The sequence below is a fragment of the Delphinus delphis genome, chromosome 6 (assembly GCF_949987515.2).
Source record: "Delphinus delphis chromosome 6, mDelDel1.2, whole genome shotgun sequence".
NCBI lineage: Eukaryota > Metazoa > Chordata > Mammalia > Artiodactyla > Delphinidae > Delphinus > Delphinus delphis.
Window position 1 is genome coordinate 6800280 of NC_082688.1, and position 17456 is coordinate 6817735.

The 17456-nt window shown below is 56.1% G+C and overlaps 1 long non-coding RNA gene across 1 annotated transcript; it reads left to right on the top strand.

Moving 5' to 3' along the window:
* Positions 1-8738: 8738 nt before the first annotated feature.
* On the top strand, positions 8739-13915 carry LOC132426493 (uncharacterized). The gene is made up of 3 exons (XR_009519712.1): positions 8739-8790; positions 11515-11687; positions 12822-13915. It is a non-coding gene; the product is annotated as an uncharacterized lncRNA (long non-coding RNA).
* Positions 13916-17456: the final 3541 nt, after the last annotated feature.

Below are 17456 nucleotides of genomic sequence, written 5' to 3' on the forward strand. Positions count from 1 at the left end.
GGGTTGCACCTGGGCAGTGAAAGCCTGGAATCCCAACCACCAAGGCAACTACCCCCTCCCCTGCCCCCAAGATCCTGCACTTCTAACAGCTGCTGCTTGGGGAGCACTCTTTGGGTACCAGCGGGTAGAGGCCTTGGGTGGCGGAGAAGTTTGAGTTCTGCTGGTGAAAGGAAGAACCAGGTTGCAAACCAGAATGTTCTGTGATCCCCTTGCTGGGCTCAAAGCAGAGCTCATGCTGCATACCCAGTACAAAGTCTGGAGGCTAGAGGCTCAGGCACTCAAAGTGCTATGGGTGGGTGAGGAATTATAGATCATTTCAATTTTTCTCTTTGGTTTATCTTAATTTCAAAATTATCCACAGTTAACGTGTATTACTTTCGTAAATGGAGAAAAATGTAATTTTCTTTAGAAAAAGAACAAATGTCCTCTGCCTTTCCCTACAACACAAGTCAGGGTGATATTCAGCGTGGAAAGATGGGAACGCTGCGGAGACGAGGATCAGTGTGGATTCCGGCCTCGCTCCAGAGCCTGTGTGCCGGGCTGTGGGCTGGCTTGAGCCAGCCACGAGGCTCTGGTGCTCAGCACGTCCCTATGCCAGGCTAAGCCCTCTGCACGCAGCGTCCCCGTCTCCTATACCCCCAGGAGGGGACCAGCACAAGGCACTGGTACTGGCTCCACTTCGCAGCTGAGGGAGCCAGCTGGGAAGTGAAGGGCCCATCCAGGGTCCCCCAGCTCCCTGGGGGGTGGGGTGGGGAGGGGCCTGCCAGGAGGAAGCCCCTTCCTCCTGGAAGGTCTTCTTTTGGCCACTAGTCAGGGCAGCCTCACCGGAAAAACAGGTGATGAAGAGCTTTTAAAATTAGCTGGACTTTTTATGTCCTGGGGGAGGCAATGGGGAGCCATTGAGTGTTCTAAGTGAAGACGAAACGATTCAAGTTGTGAGCAGCTTGGAGCAGAGAGCTGTGGTGACAGGAGACCCAGACCCAGGCCAGGAGGTGATTACAACAGCCTGGGCTGGCTAATACAGAACAAGGACAATATTAGTTAACATTTACTCAACTCCTATGATGTCCAAGGACACGATAAACACTCTTCACTTAATCTTTCCAACAGCCTTAGGAAGGTGCTGTGGTTCTCCCCATTCTGCAGATGAAGAACTGAAGCTCAGTGCCTCGAGGAGGTGCAGGTGGGATGAGGACCCAGGTCGTGTGACTTCAAAGTGGGTACCCTTAGCACAATGCTACCCCACAGAGAGAACAGAGGGAAAGGAAGATGGGTCCCAGGGAAGGAGTGGGGTGTGAGGATGGAGCTGGAGTGGGATGGGGTGGGATGGAGCCATCCTTTGACCATCACTAGTGACCCCATCTCCCAGGCAGGCCTTGAGCCAAGCTAGAGGATTAGAGAGAAACAAGACGCAGCCCCTCTGGACAGTCTAGTGGAGGTGAGAGACGAGTAGACAGACGGTGGCACAGGAGGGCCAGGGGCACCTCCCCGGAGGAGAGAAAGCCCCGGCTGAGTCCCAAAGAATGAACAGCTGATCCGATGACACAAGAGAGAATTCCAGTCCTCCGAACCGCATGTGCAAGGGCACAGAGGCCAGAAGATAGCTGGTCTGGCTGGAGCAGAGGTGGGGGGCGGGGAGGCTGCAGGTCCCCAGAGCCTTCAAAGCCAAGGGAAGGAGCCGATTGGGGGCATTTGCGTTACTGGGTCATCGTGGGCTGGGGTGACACTTCACCAGAACTGCAGGGCCCTTTGTGGAGTGTGGATCATTGGGGGCCGTCCTGGAGGGGGTCCTGGAAGAGGCTGGGGTGGTGCTCCAGGTGGGAGACGGAGGAGCAGTAGAGGGGGCCACGGTGGCTGGGAGGGGGCGCAGATGTGCAATGCCCTAGGGAGGCAGAGTGGCTGCACACTGTGGGAGGCGTGAGGAGGAGAGGAAGCAGGATGGCTGGGTGCCACCCGTGGGCAGTGGTTCCCAGAGAGGGGGCGATGAAGTTTGGGGGACTCACTCGCTCTGTGGGCAGCAGAGAGGGGCAGGTGTAGAGGACTGCTCTCCAGGGTGCCCTGGATGTCCCACACCCTAGCTGTGGTCCTCCCATGGGGCTGCTGGGAAATGCTGGCCCCTGTTGCTGTGGCCGCGGGCCTCCACTACAGGGCTCTGGCTGGAATCTCTGGTGGGGTAGAAGGCACCAGCGCAAATGATGCTGGAGCTGCCTTGAGCTGAGGTAGGGGCGGCATCTCATCAAATCCTCCCTCCAGCCTCTCTCAGCAGGAACATACTTGGGGTAATTTGCAGAGGGAGGAAACTGAGGGCTGGTGTCCTGTGCTCAAGGACACACATCTGGAGGGTGATGGGATCCATCGGAGAGGCTCTGAGACTGTCCCTGGGCACTTTGCTTGTCCAAGCCAGAGGAGGGGGTGGGAGTGCATTGTGACCCCTGCTCTCTGGGAGCTAGCCCTCCCCTGCCAGTCTCTGCCCAGGGACATCAAGTAGTGGGGCGTGGTGTCCTGGAGCCTTGGCAGGAGCTGGCCCTGGAACAGGAGAGTGAGGGGGAAGCAGCCTGCAGAGAGGAGAGGGGAGACAACCTGAGCTGCAGCCTTCCTTAACAGCGCTCCCCTGCTTCCTGGGAAGCAGACAGCCCACTCTGCACAGTGTCACACAGGCACTGTACCCAGCAGATGCAGCCAGAAACTGGCACTGCCCACTGGCCCGGCTCAGCCAGCAGCCAGGACCACAGAGGCTGAGACCTTTGGGCTGGGAGTGCTTGGGTCTCCATCTCTTAATTTCATGGCTGTTACCCAGTTAATTCTCACTGAACCTTGTGGGGTGGGTACTATTACCATCCCCATTTTACAGACGAGGACACTGAGGCCCAGAGAGAATGACATGAGCTGGAGCCTGAAACTTGCAAGGTGCAGGGCCTGCCTTCCCAGTACACACCAGTGAAGCCCAGCTCCTTGAGTGGAGTCCTCACGCACAGCTGGTGAGGGGGCCTTCATCACCCCACGTGAGTAGCTGGAAACTGAGGCTCAGCCTGGGTGGAGACTGGGGCAAGGTCACACAGTCAGGCTGCAAGGCCCCTTCCCCTGCCCCATGCCACCCATCAGCCTCCCTGCCGACCCCCACAGAGGGGAGTGCCAGGAGGTCCACGGGAGGAAGCCCCTTTCTCAGGGCCAGAAGGGAAGAAGAAGAGACAGGGGCAGGTGATCCAAGGTTCTGATCACCTGAGCTGCTGAGACCTGGCTCCGCTTGCCCAGGGAGGTGGCCCTGGCCAGCAGACCCGGGCAGCTCGCCACACACCCAGATGCCCCAGGATGCCCCAGGAGAGTAGGAGTAGTCAGAGACAGAGCCAGCTTCATCTCATCACATCCATGCATGGTACTGTGGAAGCCAGACCTGGAGGTTCTAGAGCAATGTTCTGGGAGCTCAGAGGAGCCTCAGTCCCCCAGCCTCCCAGGCCAGGTACCCCCGCCCCAAGATGGGATCCCCCTGGCAGGCAAACCAAAATCATTTGGGAAATTCTACAAGCTCTGTCCCTGTGTTGGAAACAAACCGTCCACGTCAGCCCATGAAGGCACTGAGAAGTCCCGCAAGAAAGAACCCTACTCAGTTGTGCTCAATCCAGCCTTGCCCACAGTTTACTGAGCCACGAACTCCACTCTTTCCATGAAATATATATTAGCATCTGTGGCACATTAAACATGGCCACAGATTCTCTGGCACTCCCGTCATCGAGAGGCGGGGTCTATTCTCCCTTCCCTTCAGCCTGGGTGGGCCACGCGACCGCTTTGACCAGTGAGGACGGCAGAAGCGACACTGGAACAGTTCCAGAACTGGCCTGGCAGCTTCACCTCTTGCCTCTTGGAGCCTTGAGTCTTGACACAAGAGATCCAGTCTAGGTTGCTGGAAAGGGCATAGGATGCAGCAGCAAGATGAGGCCATCCTGGGCACCCAGCCCAGCGGAGCCTTCAGATGACCCCGGCCTCAGCTGCTATCTGCCTACAACTGCATGAGAGACTCCAAGCAAGAACCTGCCCAGCTAAGCCCCATCAACTCCGGCATCACCAGAAAGACTAATAAACTAAAGCTTGAAACCACTGCACTGGGGGTTTATCACACAGCAGTGGACAACTGGAACAGCGCCCTACAGACCCCCTCAGGTGATGACAGGCCTTCACCCCATCCTCCTTGTCCATCACACCATGCCAGACCCCTCAGTCCTTGCACCACGCCTTTGTTCAGGGCACGCCCTCTGCCTCCTTTTCTATTTGGGAAGATCTTTCTAGACGGAGCTCTTAGGAAGCCTCCACTTGGAAGACTTTTCTAACAACCATCAAGGCAGCTGCAGCAACCCAAGGCTGGGATCTGCCTGGGCTCGCACTTGCCAGCCGTATGAACTGGGACAGGTTTGGGCCTCGGTTTCTTCAACTGTAAAATGGGGATAATAATGGTAATTACCGCATGAGGCTGTTGTGTAGATTTAACAAGGCAGCAGGGGTAAAGCCTGTGGTAGGTGCTGTATAAATGTGGCCACTACTAGCTGCTCAGTTCCCCCGTTGGCATATGGCCCAACACTGGGAGAGGGGCATTTGCACTCTGGCTCCCCGGGACCAGGCATTCACTCTCCGCAGGGCAGGTCTGTAGCTCACCCAAGCACGGCCTCGTGAAGCTGCTGGTGCTCAAGGGAGGTTTGGTGGAGGATGAAAGGCTCAGAGACTCCTCAACCTGTCCTCCTGGGAGGATCCTTGGAGATTAGGGAGCACAGCTCCCTTATTTTTACTGAGGCCCAGAGAGGTAGTGGGCCTGACCCAAGGTCACACAGCTGGTTCTGGAACTGGACCCCAGGCCTCAGCATGCCATCCCATGCCTTGTCTGACACGGTGGTCCCCAAGTCTCAGGCACTGGCCTCTTTGACTCCTCTAGTCCCTCTTGTGTCCTCCCTGCCCCTGGAGCCTCCTGAGGTGCAAGTTACCCCACAGCCTGATTGCTGGCTCCATGGTGAGACCCACTGGCTGCGGAGGGCACAGCCTGACCGAGGGTCCTCCTCACTCTCCCTCTTCTCTGTTCTCTCCATAGATGCGATCAGCCAGGGAATGTGAACTGGGCACCCATAACGTGCCAGGCAGAGATGCAAGCTGTCCTGCCAACCACAGACGGCCATGGGGAAACCCCAAACCTGCATTCGCAGAAAGATGTGGGGATGCTCTCAACCACCCCGGCCTGCAAGTGCAGCAGTGTGTGAGAGCCTGACAGGTGGCCCAAATCCCAGCCGCTCCTCTCACTAGCTGGGGGATCTTGGGTGTGTTACTGCTCCGAGCCTCACCTTCCCCATCTGTAAACTGGGGGAATAAGAACGCTTCCACCAGTGGAGAGCGAGCTGCCATGTTGGGCATCTAGACCAATGCCCCTCCTTCAAGATCTGACAGCCCCTCCCACCACCTCTCCGCCCTTTCTTCCTGTCAGTTCCTAGGTGGGTTCCGGTTCTAAACCCACTTGGGGTGTCCTGGGGCTCAAGGAGGATAGAGTCTAGAACCTTTGGGGAGGATCATAGGGTCCTAGAGAAATCCTTCCTGCAGAGGAAAGGTGGCTGGCATGGGCATGGCAGGCCTCGGGCTAGGGTCCCACAGGCCTGACACCAGTGCCAGTCCGTGTAGGAGCCATGGGATTCTCTCTCCCAGGGTTTGTGGGGATGAGTTTGTGTGTTTGTTTCACAGAGAGGTGTGTGTGTGTGTGTGTGTGCGCGCGCGCGCGCACACGTGTGTGGTCTCTGCCCGGTGCGGGGAGCTGGGGACAGGGAGGGGGTGGTCCTGCAGCTACCTTCAGTCCCAGGAGAGCTCCACAAGCCAGGCCTGTCCCTGCCTCTGGGGCAACCCCAGGACCCTGATTTGAGAGCATTGCTACTGCCCATTGCTGCAGCCGGATTAGAGCTGAGAGCTTCAAACAGAGCCCTCCTGACAACAGGCCTGGAGGCCAGGCTTAAAGGGGCCGCGGAAATTATAGCCACCTTCCCAATGACTCCCCAGTCCTTTCGGGGGTGGGGGGAATGTTCCACCAGCCCCTTCACCATCTTCCAGTCCAGCCGCCAGCCAGCTTCAGGGAGGGCGGGTGGGGCAAGGAGGAGCTGGCGCCTGTCAGAAGGGTTGTGCTCAAAAAAAAAAACAAACAAGAGTTCCTATAGTAAAGGACACACTGGTTTGAAGTTGCAGGGAGCAGGGAGCGTCTGCCAAGAGACCCAGCTGGTGACCCGGAGGATGCTGCCCGAGGATTCCTCCGTTATTAAGGAATATGCTCCCTCTCCCCAGCTCTTTTGCGCTTCTGTGTCAGGCTCAGAAATGGCTTAAGGGGAGGGGCTGGCATTCAACTCCGGGGTCTAGGCAACCATGCCATCCATCTGGCCTCGCTGGAATTCAGTTTCCCCACTCCTGGAGGAGAAGAGACAGGCAGGGAGGAGAGACAGAGGGAGCAGGCAGTGCAAACCGAGGACCCGTTCTGGGTCAGGCACCGAGGCAAGTGCTGTGAAGGGTCGGATCACCTCTGAGCCTAGGTCCCAGCTCACAAAAAGCGAGTCCGCGGAAGTCAATTTTGTTGAGCTAGTTAAATGGCTGGTAACCCCGCCCCCAGGTCCCTTTCCATGCCCACCAGGCACTTCACCTCTCAGGGCCTCCCTTTTCCATCTGTGAATTAAAGGATAGACAAGGGCAACGATGACCGGCATTGGAGCGTCTGCCCTGCTGGCAGGGGCTGCTGTGGCCCCGTTGCACAGGTGGGAGACCAAGGCCGGCCAGGTGTGCAGGGACTTACAGCCCTCGGGACCACACTGCCAGGACAAAGCCCAGGAGGGATTAGAACTCAACTCCGTCTCATTCCACACCCGAGCTCTTTAAACTCTCCCTTTGTGCGTGCCTGTAACTGATTGCCCCACCAACTGATTAACTGATTGATTGATTGACTGATTACCTGCCACGGCCCCTCCTCCTGACGGGCCTTCCAGGGAGCCCCCTCCGACACCCACTGCCCAGCTCACGTTCCTCCGACCACGCACCCCAGGTGCGCCCCCAACAAGCAGTGTGGAAGGGGGCGGGGCCTGGGCGGGGCTCCCGCGGCTTCCCGCCCCCGCCCGCCAGCAGCCGGCTTCTTAATCTGCAGCCCTTGTGGCTGTGCCTGTCGCCCGCCGGTTGTCAGGGAAACGACCTCTCCCCTCTGAACCTTCAAAGGGCTCCTCCCACTCCTGCGGGCGGGAGCTGGGGTCCTTGGATGAGAGACTGGGGAGACAGAGACGGGGGAGGGATACCCGAGATGGAGAGACAGCGCAGCGAGAGGGAGAGACAGGGAGACAGAGACAGAGACGCACCCTGGCAGGGAGAGACACAGGCCGCAGAGAGAATGGAGGTGGAGAAAAAAGAGACAGTGACAAGAAAACGCACCCCCGCCCCTGCCACAGCAACAGAGGCAGAGAGATGGAGAGAGACAGTCACAGCCGTGTACAGAGACAGGGAGAGAGATCTTGGGAGAGGCAGGGTCAGCATAGAGATGGGGGGTGGGGGGCGGTGGACGGGGCCCCCCAAAGAGAAAAGACTAGGGCCAGCCAGGGGGAGAGAGTCGGGAGGGGGCAAACTTGTGAAAATAAATATTTATAAAATGAGAGTTTCTAAATTCTTTTTGCATTTCCGTAGTAAATTATTCATCTGTGTATCTCCCTCTCTCCTAACTGCTTAGGGAGCTGTCAAGGGGGTGTGGCTTTGTGTTTCCCCCCCCCCGCCCCGCCCCGTCTTCCTCCCCCACCCTCTTCCTCCCCCCTCCCCCACCTCTCTCCGTCTATCCCCTTCCCCCCTCCCTAATCCTCTCCTTCCTGCCCCTTCCTTCCCTCCTCCTCCCTCTTCTCCCCACTCCGTTTCCTATCCCCTCTAACCCCACTCCCGTCTCCCGCCTCCCCTCCTCCCCACTTCCCTCCTCCCGCTTCCCGTCTCCCCCTCCCCTTCCTGCTCCGGTCGGAGCCGAGCACCGGAGGCTGGCGGGGAGGGGCCGCCGCCCGGAGGTGACCGGCTGCCACGCTCTCGCGTTTCCTCCCCGCCTTAAATAAGAATAATCGTCTAAGTCAGCGGGGCTGGGATTAAAAAAACACTCGTCGCTGGCAGTCTGGCACCCCCAACCGGGACCACGGAAATCTTCCTCCAGAGGACTGGGGACGCTGGAGTTGGGGGGAAGGTGGAAGCTGGGCCAGGAGGGGGCTGCCGTCCCAGGAGGGCCCCGGCTGGAGCCAGAGGCCACACTGCTTCCAGGGGACCTTGCTGAGCCTCAGTTTTCTGCTCTGTGGGATGGGCCAAAGACTAACTTCCTGTTCTCTAGGGCCACACCAGCTCTCAAATCCGTTTGTGAGTCTAGAAGTTTTCAAGGCCCCTCTGATCAATCCCCACAGCTGATCAGGCAGAAAGGAGGAACAGGGGAATGAGTCTTCAGGGTATGATGTGAGTTCCTAAAGCCAGGCAAGGAGTGGGGAAAAGCCCGCCCAGCACCCGGTCACAGTGGGCCACACCACTCTCAGTCTGTGGCCTGGAGCACAGGCTCCGTTTCCTCACCTGCAAACTGAGCCGTGATGCCTCCCTCCCCTTGACAGAGGACAAGGGCCCTCCCCCTGCGAACTGCTGCACACGTCAGCGGCTAAGTGGCAGTTGTCCTGTGCCCAGCCATCCCCCTCCCCGCCCAGCCTCCAGGTCACCTGCACTAAACAGCAACAGGAAAGAGGGCCGGAACCTCTTCGCTCCCAGCAAGGAGCAGTCAGCACCAGAGAAACCAAGGTAGGTGGCAGATCAGAGCCTTCCCTGCTACTGACACCAGCCTAGAAGTCAGGAGCAAACCTTTGGGGATTCTTCAGAGATCTGCATCCTTTTCCTCCGTGTGATGCTGCAGGTGGAAGGCGGCCTTCCCTTTCTGGGCCAGGAGGCCCGGGTGTCAGGTCCTGAGTTTGATTCGGGACCCTGCTGTTTGACCTTAGCCTTTGACCTTTCCCTCTGGGGCAAAGAGTTCCAAGGTTCCTTCCAGCCCCTGCCTGTTTAGGATTCTGTTTTCTTTTTTTTGCTGTACGCGGGCCTCTCACTGTTGTGGCCTCTCCCGTTGCGGAGCACAGGCTCCGGACGCGCAGGCTCAGCGGCCATGGCTCACGGGCCCAGCCGCTCCGCGGCATGTGGGATCTTCCCATACCGGGGCACGAACCCGTGTCCCCTGCATCGGCAGGCGGACTCTCAACCACTGCGCCACCAGGGAAGCCCTGTTTACTGCTGTTGACAGTGATGAGCGCCACTGGTCCATGACTCACTAGGTGCCAGGAGCAGTGCTCGGAGCCTCACAGCTCCTTTCAGCCTCCCCCCACCCTTCTCATCTAGGGCGCAGTGACTACTGCCCCATTTTACAGATGAGAACGCTGAAGCTCAGAGCGGGGACTTGCCTCAGATCAAGAGGCTGGACAGCGGCTGACGGGTGCTCTCGCTTTGGCGACACAGAAGGGTGTCCTCACCCAGCTCCCTGTGCTGCCCACGGGGACATCTTAGGTCAGGTCAGTGCTGCCCGGAGGGAAGGTGGCCCTTGGGATCAGAGTTGTCCAGCCTGCCCCAGCCTAGTGACCTCAGGCCCGACAGGACCTTCAGAAACACCGGTCTCTGATCTGAAGACTTCTCTTCGTCTTTTCCATAAGCACAGTGAGAAATGCATTGGGAAAATGACCCCCCTCTGGATAATTATCCCACATCCTGTGACCGGTGACACATTCGCTGGCCTAAAACAGTGGCTTTCAAGCCTCTGATAGACCCTAAGGGGCATTGGGAAAAGGGGGCAAAGAGAGCCAGGGTGGGCTCCTGCTTCACTCAGTATGAATCACTTGGGCAGGATCTGTCTTGAGAAGGAACAAGGCCCAAGGTTGAGGTGGGCAGGTGCATGTGAAGAACCAGTTTGAAACCCACTGTTGTAAATAGTGAGAAGCCGTTTGGGATGGAGAATTGCGGCTTCCTGAAGCCCCCACTTACGTAACTTGGCTCTCCCGCAGCTGCCACCCCAAGGGTGAGCAGACAAACAAAACTGCAGCTAAAGAGGCTTCTCCCAGGACTCTCTGGCCCAGAATCCTTTATGAGGTCACTGCATTCAGTCACTCAGACAGGCCCACCCAGTGGGTGCCGTCATACCCGCAGTGTGAACGCGCAAACTGGGGCTCAGAGACCTTCAGTAATTTGCCCAAGGTCACACAGCCAGTACGAGGCTCAACTAGGACACTCGGGCTTCTGACACTGACTGCCCTGCCCTGAAGAAGCAGCACGGTCACCCAGCGCGTGTCATTGGCTCCTTTCCCCGTCCTGCTCCAGTCAGTGTCAAGCCATCCCCAGGGGTTTCTTTGGGCCCCGGGAGGAATCACAGATTCTCAGGAACAGATCTGAGGAGCTGTTCAAATATATTCAGGAAAGAAAACAGCCACGGCCCCGGACAGAGCTGGTCCTGCTGTGGGCACTGCCATGTCCTCCACGTACCCACCCCTCAGCCAGGGCGCCTCTATCCCCGCTGCAGGTGACAGCCATGTTTGCCACTCCCCGATGGAGTTGTCCCTAAAGTTCCAGAGCCCTTGTGCCTCCCAGAGGCCCCAAAGCAGGGCTGCGAGTCTTCCAGGAGCCTGTTTTCCATACATCCCTCACGTCTGTATTGGACCAGGTTCTGGGGCTGCCACCACGCTGCCCCCAATCAGGCCAGGCCCTGGTTAGTCCTGAGCGGCATTCCCTTCTTCCCTAGAGATGGAGGTCCCCTCGGGAGGGAGGTGAGACAGAAACAGCCTGGGGTTGGCCTACCTTCCACCTTGTCAGAGAGACCCCAACAGGTAGAACCCCCCGGGCCCAAGGTGGGGCTTGCTCTGAGCTTAGGAAGAGTCAGTGTTGTCGATGGTGGGTGGGGGATGGGAGACAGAACAACAGAGCAGAGGGTCAAACTCACTTTTCCACCAGCTGAAGGCACAACTGGGCAAATTGGGGCGGGTCTCAGCCTCTGGGTGTCTGGGAAGCGAAGGAATGAAATCCTGGCTCCCGTGTGGAGTGAATGGAACTCTCCTTGCAGGTGGGGAAGTCGTCAGCCCCTGCCCAGTTGGTTCCAAACCCTGTGGGATCTGCTCCCTGGAGCTGGACCCGCCGCTTCCAAACTGGAAGCAGAGGGGGGAGGGGAGGCCCAGGCATGGCTGTGGATGAAGGATGGGGGAACTGGGAGGGGAGGGGAAACTAATACCGACTTTCAGTCCCACTCCAGTGACTCATACACCCCACCTTTACCGAGAAAGTTAGAGATTTTCATCATTATCATTAAAGGGGGTGGTTAGAAACGCTTAGAATCTATGAAAGAGGGAGATCGTTCATGCACGCACGTTAACCATAGTTAGTCATCTCTGGATCTCTGGGTGAGGGGTATTGATGACTTTTCCCTTCTTGTTTGTCGCTTTCGGTGTTGCTTGAATTTATTTATATATTTTACAAGAAGGGTGTTTTGTTTTTTTCCAGAAACAACAGTGATGTTACCCCAAAAGAGAAAAAAAAATTTTTAAGTCAACAAGACTAAACTCTGTAAATACCAAGACACTCTTCCAAAAAGATGCAGCAGATATGAAAACAACGAAGGGAAAACGTCAGAGGCTCATTGTTCCGCAACCCGAGGAACCAAAGAACCAGACCTGGTGAGTCCCGAAGAAGAGAAGACGAGTTTCAGAAACTCGCGGAAAGAAAGCTCTTGGGGGAACACGAGTGCCTTTGAGAGGAGCCAGTAAGGAGCGGATCCATGAGGTCTCCAGCAAAGAGCTGGAACCCAAGAGGACTCGGCTCAGGCTGGGACTGTGACTCAGAGGCCGCTCTCTGGGCACCACGGGCAGTGTTTGCTCTCTGTAAGATGGGCATGGCAAGAGCGCCAGTATTAGGACTGGCGTCGCAGAGCCGAGATGGGAAGGGCATCCCCTCTTCCTGCCTCCCTCCCCATCCCCCACCCACCATCGGCAACACTGACTCTTCCTAAGCTCAGAGCAGGCCCCACCTTGGGGCCGGTGGCGGTGGGGGGTTCTACCTGTCGGGGCCTCTCTGGCAAGATGGAAGGTAGGCCAACCCCAGGTGGCCGTCCTCTTTGGAAACGCCCTGGGATGGAAAACTCAGCTCCGTTAGCAACTGTTCTTAAAAGCCCCTCCTGACCCTGGAGGCAGCACCTGCCACCAAAGAGCTGTCAGATGGTCCCATGCACCTGCCCTTTGACCAACAGATTCCATTTTTAGGAATTTAGACCACAGAAAGCCTCACACGGGAGACAAAGGGAAAATGCACAGGAAATTCACTGCATCACTGTTTATAACAGGAGAACTTTGGAAAGCGCCTAGACACCCATCCAGGGGGACTGATTACATAATGGGAAGGCACTGCCCAGTGGAGAGCAAAGAGCTGTAACAAACACCTGCCTGCTCCTTCAAGGAGTGAAAAGAGCAATAGGCCTTCGTCGGTATTTCAGGAAGGACACCTGGTTCACACCTTGCTTGTCAACGTAGCTGTGGTTGCCCTGGGAAGGGAGCTGGGGGCTTGGGTAGGAGGGAGAATAATTCTACCCTTAAACCCTTTTCTCTGATTCATTTCACCGTGAGCACGTACTCCCTAGGAAAGCCATCCGCTGGCCTTCCTCCCACTAGAATGCTGAGTAGAAACTTTTGGTGCTCACCCACCCTCAGTTCTCCTCTCCTTCTCAGGACCCATCACCCTTGCCGCGGGGTCATGAGACCACTGCTGGCCAGCGGATTGTGGGAAGAAGTGATGTGTTGTTCTTTTCCCTGTCTCAGTGACCCAGAGACGGAGGTGACACAGGACGGAGGCAGCGTGGACCCCTGAGCTTTCACACGGAGGACAGTTGCCCTGGAGAATCACCTGGACTCACAGCAGACTTTTGTTGTGTTGAGACGGTTCAATGTGGGGCTTATTTGTTACTGCAGAACAACCTAGCCTTGCTAACTGATACACATGTGGAAAACCACGTTCTTGTTCAAGGGGTACCAGAGAGCTTGGACAGGTCCCTTGACTCCACCAGGCCTCAGTTTCCTCAAGTGTGTGGTGAGGCGAGGGGGCTTTTCTCCTCTTACTAGGGCCTGTGCTGCTAATGTACCCAAACCCTAAAGGCCTGAGGAGTATCTGCCAATACTAAGGGCTGCTGGTGTGGAGTGCTTGCTGGACACTGGCCGCTGGCTGGGCCACCTTGGGGATATCACGGAATCCTCACAGTGGCCCCAGGAGGGAGGCACTATCATTATCCCCATTTCCCCAGCAGGAAACTGAGGCTCAAGAAGGTAAGGTCACTGGCCCGGAAGCCCCAGCGTGTGTGATTCTTAACTGCTCTAACGACAACTGCCACCTGGTATTTTACTTTCTCTCTTATAAACACAACTTAAAAGAAAGCCCACTGTTGACAACTTGGGAGAGCTTAGAATAAGGATTTTTTTTTTTAAATTTCACGACCTTAACCATTTTTTTTTTAACATCTTTATTGGGGTATAATTGCTTTACAATGGTGTGTTCGTTTCTGCTGTATAACAAAGTGAATCAGTTATACATATACATATGCTCCCATATGTCTTCCCTCTTGCGTCACCTTAACCATTTTTAAGTGTACGGTTCAGTGGCATTAAGTCCATTCACATTCTTGTGCAACCCCCACCACCATCCATCTCCAGAACTCTTTCTTTTTGGCCACACCTTGCAGCATGCAGGATCTTACTTCCCCCACCAGGGATCGAACCCTGTCCCCTGAAGTGGAAGCGTGGAGTCTTAACCACTGGACCACCCAGAAGACCCAGAAGGGAAGACCCAGAAGACCCAGAAGGGAAGACCCAGAACCCTTTTTATCCTGCGAAACTTTGTACCTATTAAACACGAACTCCTTATTTACCCCTCCCCCCAGGCCTTGGCACCCACCGTTCTCTATGAATTTACCCATTCTAGATACCTAATATACGTGCAATCATACAATATTTGTCCTTTAGTGTCTGGCTTATTTCAGTTAGCTTAATGTCCTCCAGGTTCATCCAAATTGAAGCATGTGTCAGAATGTCCTTCCTTTTTAAGGCTGAATGACATTCCATTATATGTATGTACCACATTTTGTTTATCCATTCGTCTGTTGATGGACACTTGGGGTGTTCCCGCCTTTTGGCTACTGTGGATAACGCTGCAGGGAACGTGGGTGTACATGTATCTGTTGGAGACCCTGCTTCCAATTCTTTGAGGTATATATCCCAAAGTGGAATTGCTAGATCATATGGTAATTCTATTTTTAATTTTTTGAGGACCCACCATACTGTTTTCCACGGCGGCTGGACCATTTTACATTCCCACCAAGAGTGTACAAGCTTCCAATTTCTCTACATCCTCACCAACACTTATTTTCTGAGTTTTGGTAGTAGCCATCCTCACAGGTCTTAGGTGGTATCTTATTGTGGTTTTGATTTGCACTTCCTGATGGTCACTGAGGGAATGGGATTTTTTTTAATGCCACTGGTGCGGTCCCCCGGACCTGCTTCCAGAGGAGGAAGCAGGGGGCCGGGGTGCTGCTCCAGTCCTGGGGACATCGTAGCCACATCTCAAAGTCCTCGAACCCCAAACAGGTGCGTGGTGCCGTGCTCCTGGGGCACAGTGTGACTGTGTGCCCTGATGACCTGTGCCCACCCCAGCTGGGGTCCCAACTTCTCCAGGACCTCAGCCTCTGACGTTGCAACCCCCTACTTCCCCTACTGGGCCTGAGCAGGAACTGAGCTCGGCCTTTCCAGCCCCACCTGATCCTGTGACCTAGAGTCCCCACCCAGGCCGGGGACACAGAGCACAGAGGAGGCAGCATTACAGGGAGGTGAGGGGGGGAGAGGGGGTGGTCATCTGCATGTCCCTTGTCCTTCCACGTCTAGTCTAGTGCAGCTTTGTGTGTGGGACAAGGTCAGGGACTTTGGAGCCAGACAGACTCAGTCTGAGTTCCATCTCTGCCCTGTGCCAGCCGTGTGACCTTGGATAAGCCGCTTCCCTTCCCAGCCCTCACTTTTCTCATCTGTAAAATGGCTGAAACGGTGCTTGGCACAGAGTAAGCACTGACTAACCACTTCCCTTAATGACCAGCATTATCATCATCCTCACTGTCATCCACATCCAGAGGTACGATCGGGTCCCACCTGTGTCAAACAGTCCATGGCTCCCTATTGCCGGCAGGAGAAAATCCACCATGCCCTCACGGACTGGTGGGCACTGCCTGGACTGGTCCCTGCTGACATCTCTAAACTCCTCTTCCCCTCACTCATCACAATGCAGTCACCTGGGCTGCCTCCTGTCCCTCAAACACCCAGCACTCCTTTCTGCCACTGGCCCTTTGCATATGCTTTTCCTCCTGCCTGAAATGTGCTTTCTTCACTCCACTCCACGCCCATCCCTCCCACGGTTAACTCCTAAAGGCTCTGTCTCACTTCAAACATTACCTCTTCCAAGAAGCCTTCCTGGACATCCCCACCCCTTGTCCACATGGGAACCCTTGGCCTTCACAGCTCTGTACCCACCCCCCACCCCTGCATAGTGCTTCACAGTACTGAAATGTGAAATTATTTGAGGAATGTCAGCCTCCCCAAGTGAGCTCTGTGAGGCCAGAATCGCTCCCCATTATCGTGCAAGCACCAAGGACAGGGTTGACCCAGGGGCCCCCCAAATGTTCATCAAATCGAATTATTAATTTCCAGAATCTCCTTGACTTGGGAAACTCAGATTCTTTTCAGCAAAGACAATCCATTACCTACATAACGAAATAGGCTTTAACGTTCATACCTTTGTAAGACTTTTCCACTCATTACACGAACAAATCTGGGAAAACCCTCAGCTTCATCCTGTGCCCTAATTTTTCAGCTCGTGGTCACTGAACTCAGAGCAGCTGCCCACAGTTCCTGCTGTGCCTCCTCGCAGCCCAGCCTCCGGCCACCTCTTCCTCAGAACACGCAGGAGGCTGCGGGCTGCTCCAAGTGTCACCCCTTGCCTGGGGATAAATGCCAACCATGAGTAATGGCGGGTTGCTGAGGGAGATGCAGACGCACATTCAGCCCAGTCAGCAACATCAGCGAAAGCCAATGTGGCCCCTTGCCCGGGGTTAGGGCCTGACTCAGCCGGTCCACACACAGCAGCCCCCCAACCAGTTGGGGAGTGAAGGTGCGGACCCCCAGGGGAACGCGGGGCAGGACGCCCGCTAAGACATGTTGCCAAAGCCCGTGCATTCGCTGGTTCCTGCATCTTCTCCCTTGTCTATTTCAACAGCCCAGCGACTACTGTCTACTCCAACTGGTTTGGGGGAGGCCCTAGTGAGGCCCAGGGCTCACCCTTTCCCCAGGCCATGGGATGCTCTACAGGATGCTTCAGAGGGCCCCAGGGGAGGTGGTATTCAGAGAGGGGCAGCGCTGAGGTCCATTCAAATGGTTCTCCATGAAAGAACTTTCTTGATGCGGTGATGCAAATAGGCTACAGGCAACAATCACCGTTAGTACCACTGGTGCTGTGATTGTGGTTGGGGCAGCTCAGGGAAGATGACACCTTGAGGCCTGGAAGAAGGGCGGACTGTCCCAAAATATAGACGAGTTGGGGGAGGACTTGGGATGTGGGGTCAGCGTCTGGTTGGGATCCACAGACACGCAGGGTGAGCCTCAGGGTGAATGAGACCGGTTGAGAGGGAGGGTCTGAGCCTGGAAAAAGGAGCCTGGCCTGCGTGGGGGTCCTAGGTTCCCCCAGGGCTCACGTTCCTGTGGGATAGATGATATAGACAAAATGAAACAAACAAGCAACTAGATGGGATGTGGGAGGTGGCAAGGGCAAGGGGCGGAAGTGGGTGGTTAGGGAGGACTCCTGGGGGGGAGAGGGTGGGCCCTGGGGATATCTGGGGGGAAACTCCAGGAGAGAGGGCCCAAGAGACTCCAGGGTACCCTGAACCTGAGAAGAGTGGAAAAGAGTGGGGGTGGGGTGGGGGAAGGAGAGGGAAGTAGGGGAGGGGTGGGAGAGGGAGAAGGGGTGGGGGGGGCGTCACACTCACCCACATACACACAGACAGCTGTTCGTGCCCCTTGTTTCCTTCCCAGAATTCCCAGGCTAACCCATCAGGCAACAGGCTACACCCCATCCCCCAATAATCAAAGACTTCCTCATCTATGCAGAGCGTTAGGGGGGCTCAGCCTTTGTGGATCCTCACAGCTGCCTGTGGGGTGTCCTAACCCCCATTCTGCAGCTGAAACAGCCGAGGCTTTCGCTGGAAAGGGGAGCAGATCTGGGACGGGGCTCGGGGAGGCAAGAGGCCTGGAAACCCTCAGGGAAATTCACACTCCAGCTGCTTGCCAGCCCAAGGACAAGCGTTCTCAGCGTCACATCACCACACACACATGCACACTGACACGCACGTGTGTACCCGGACACACTCA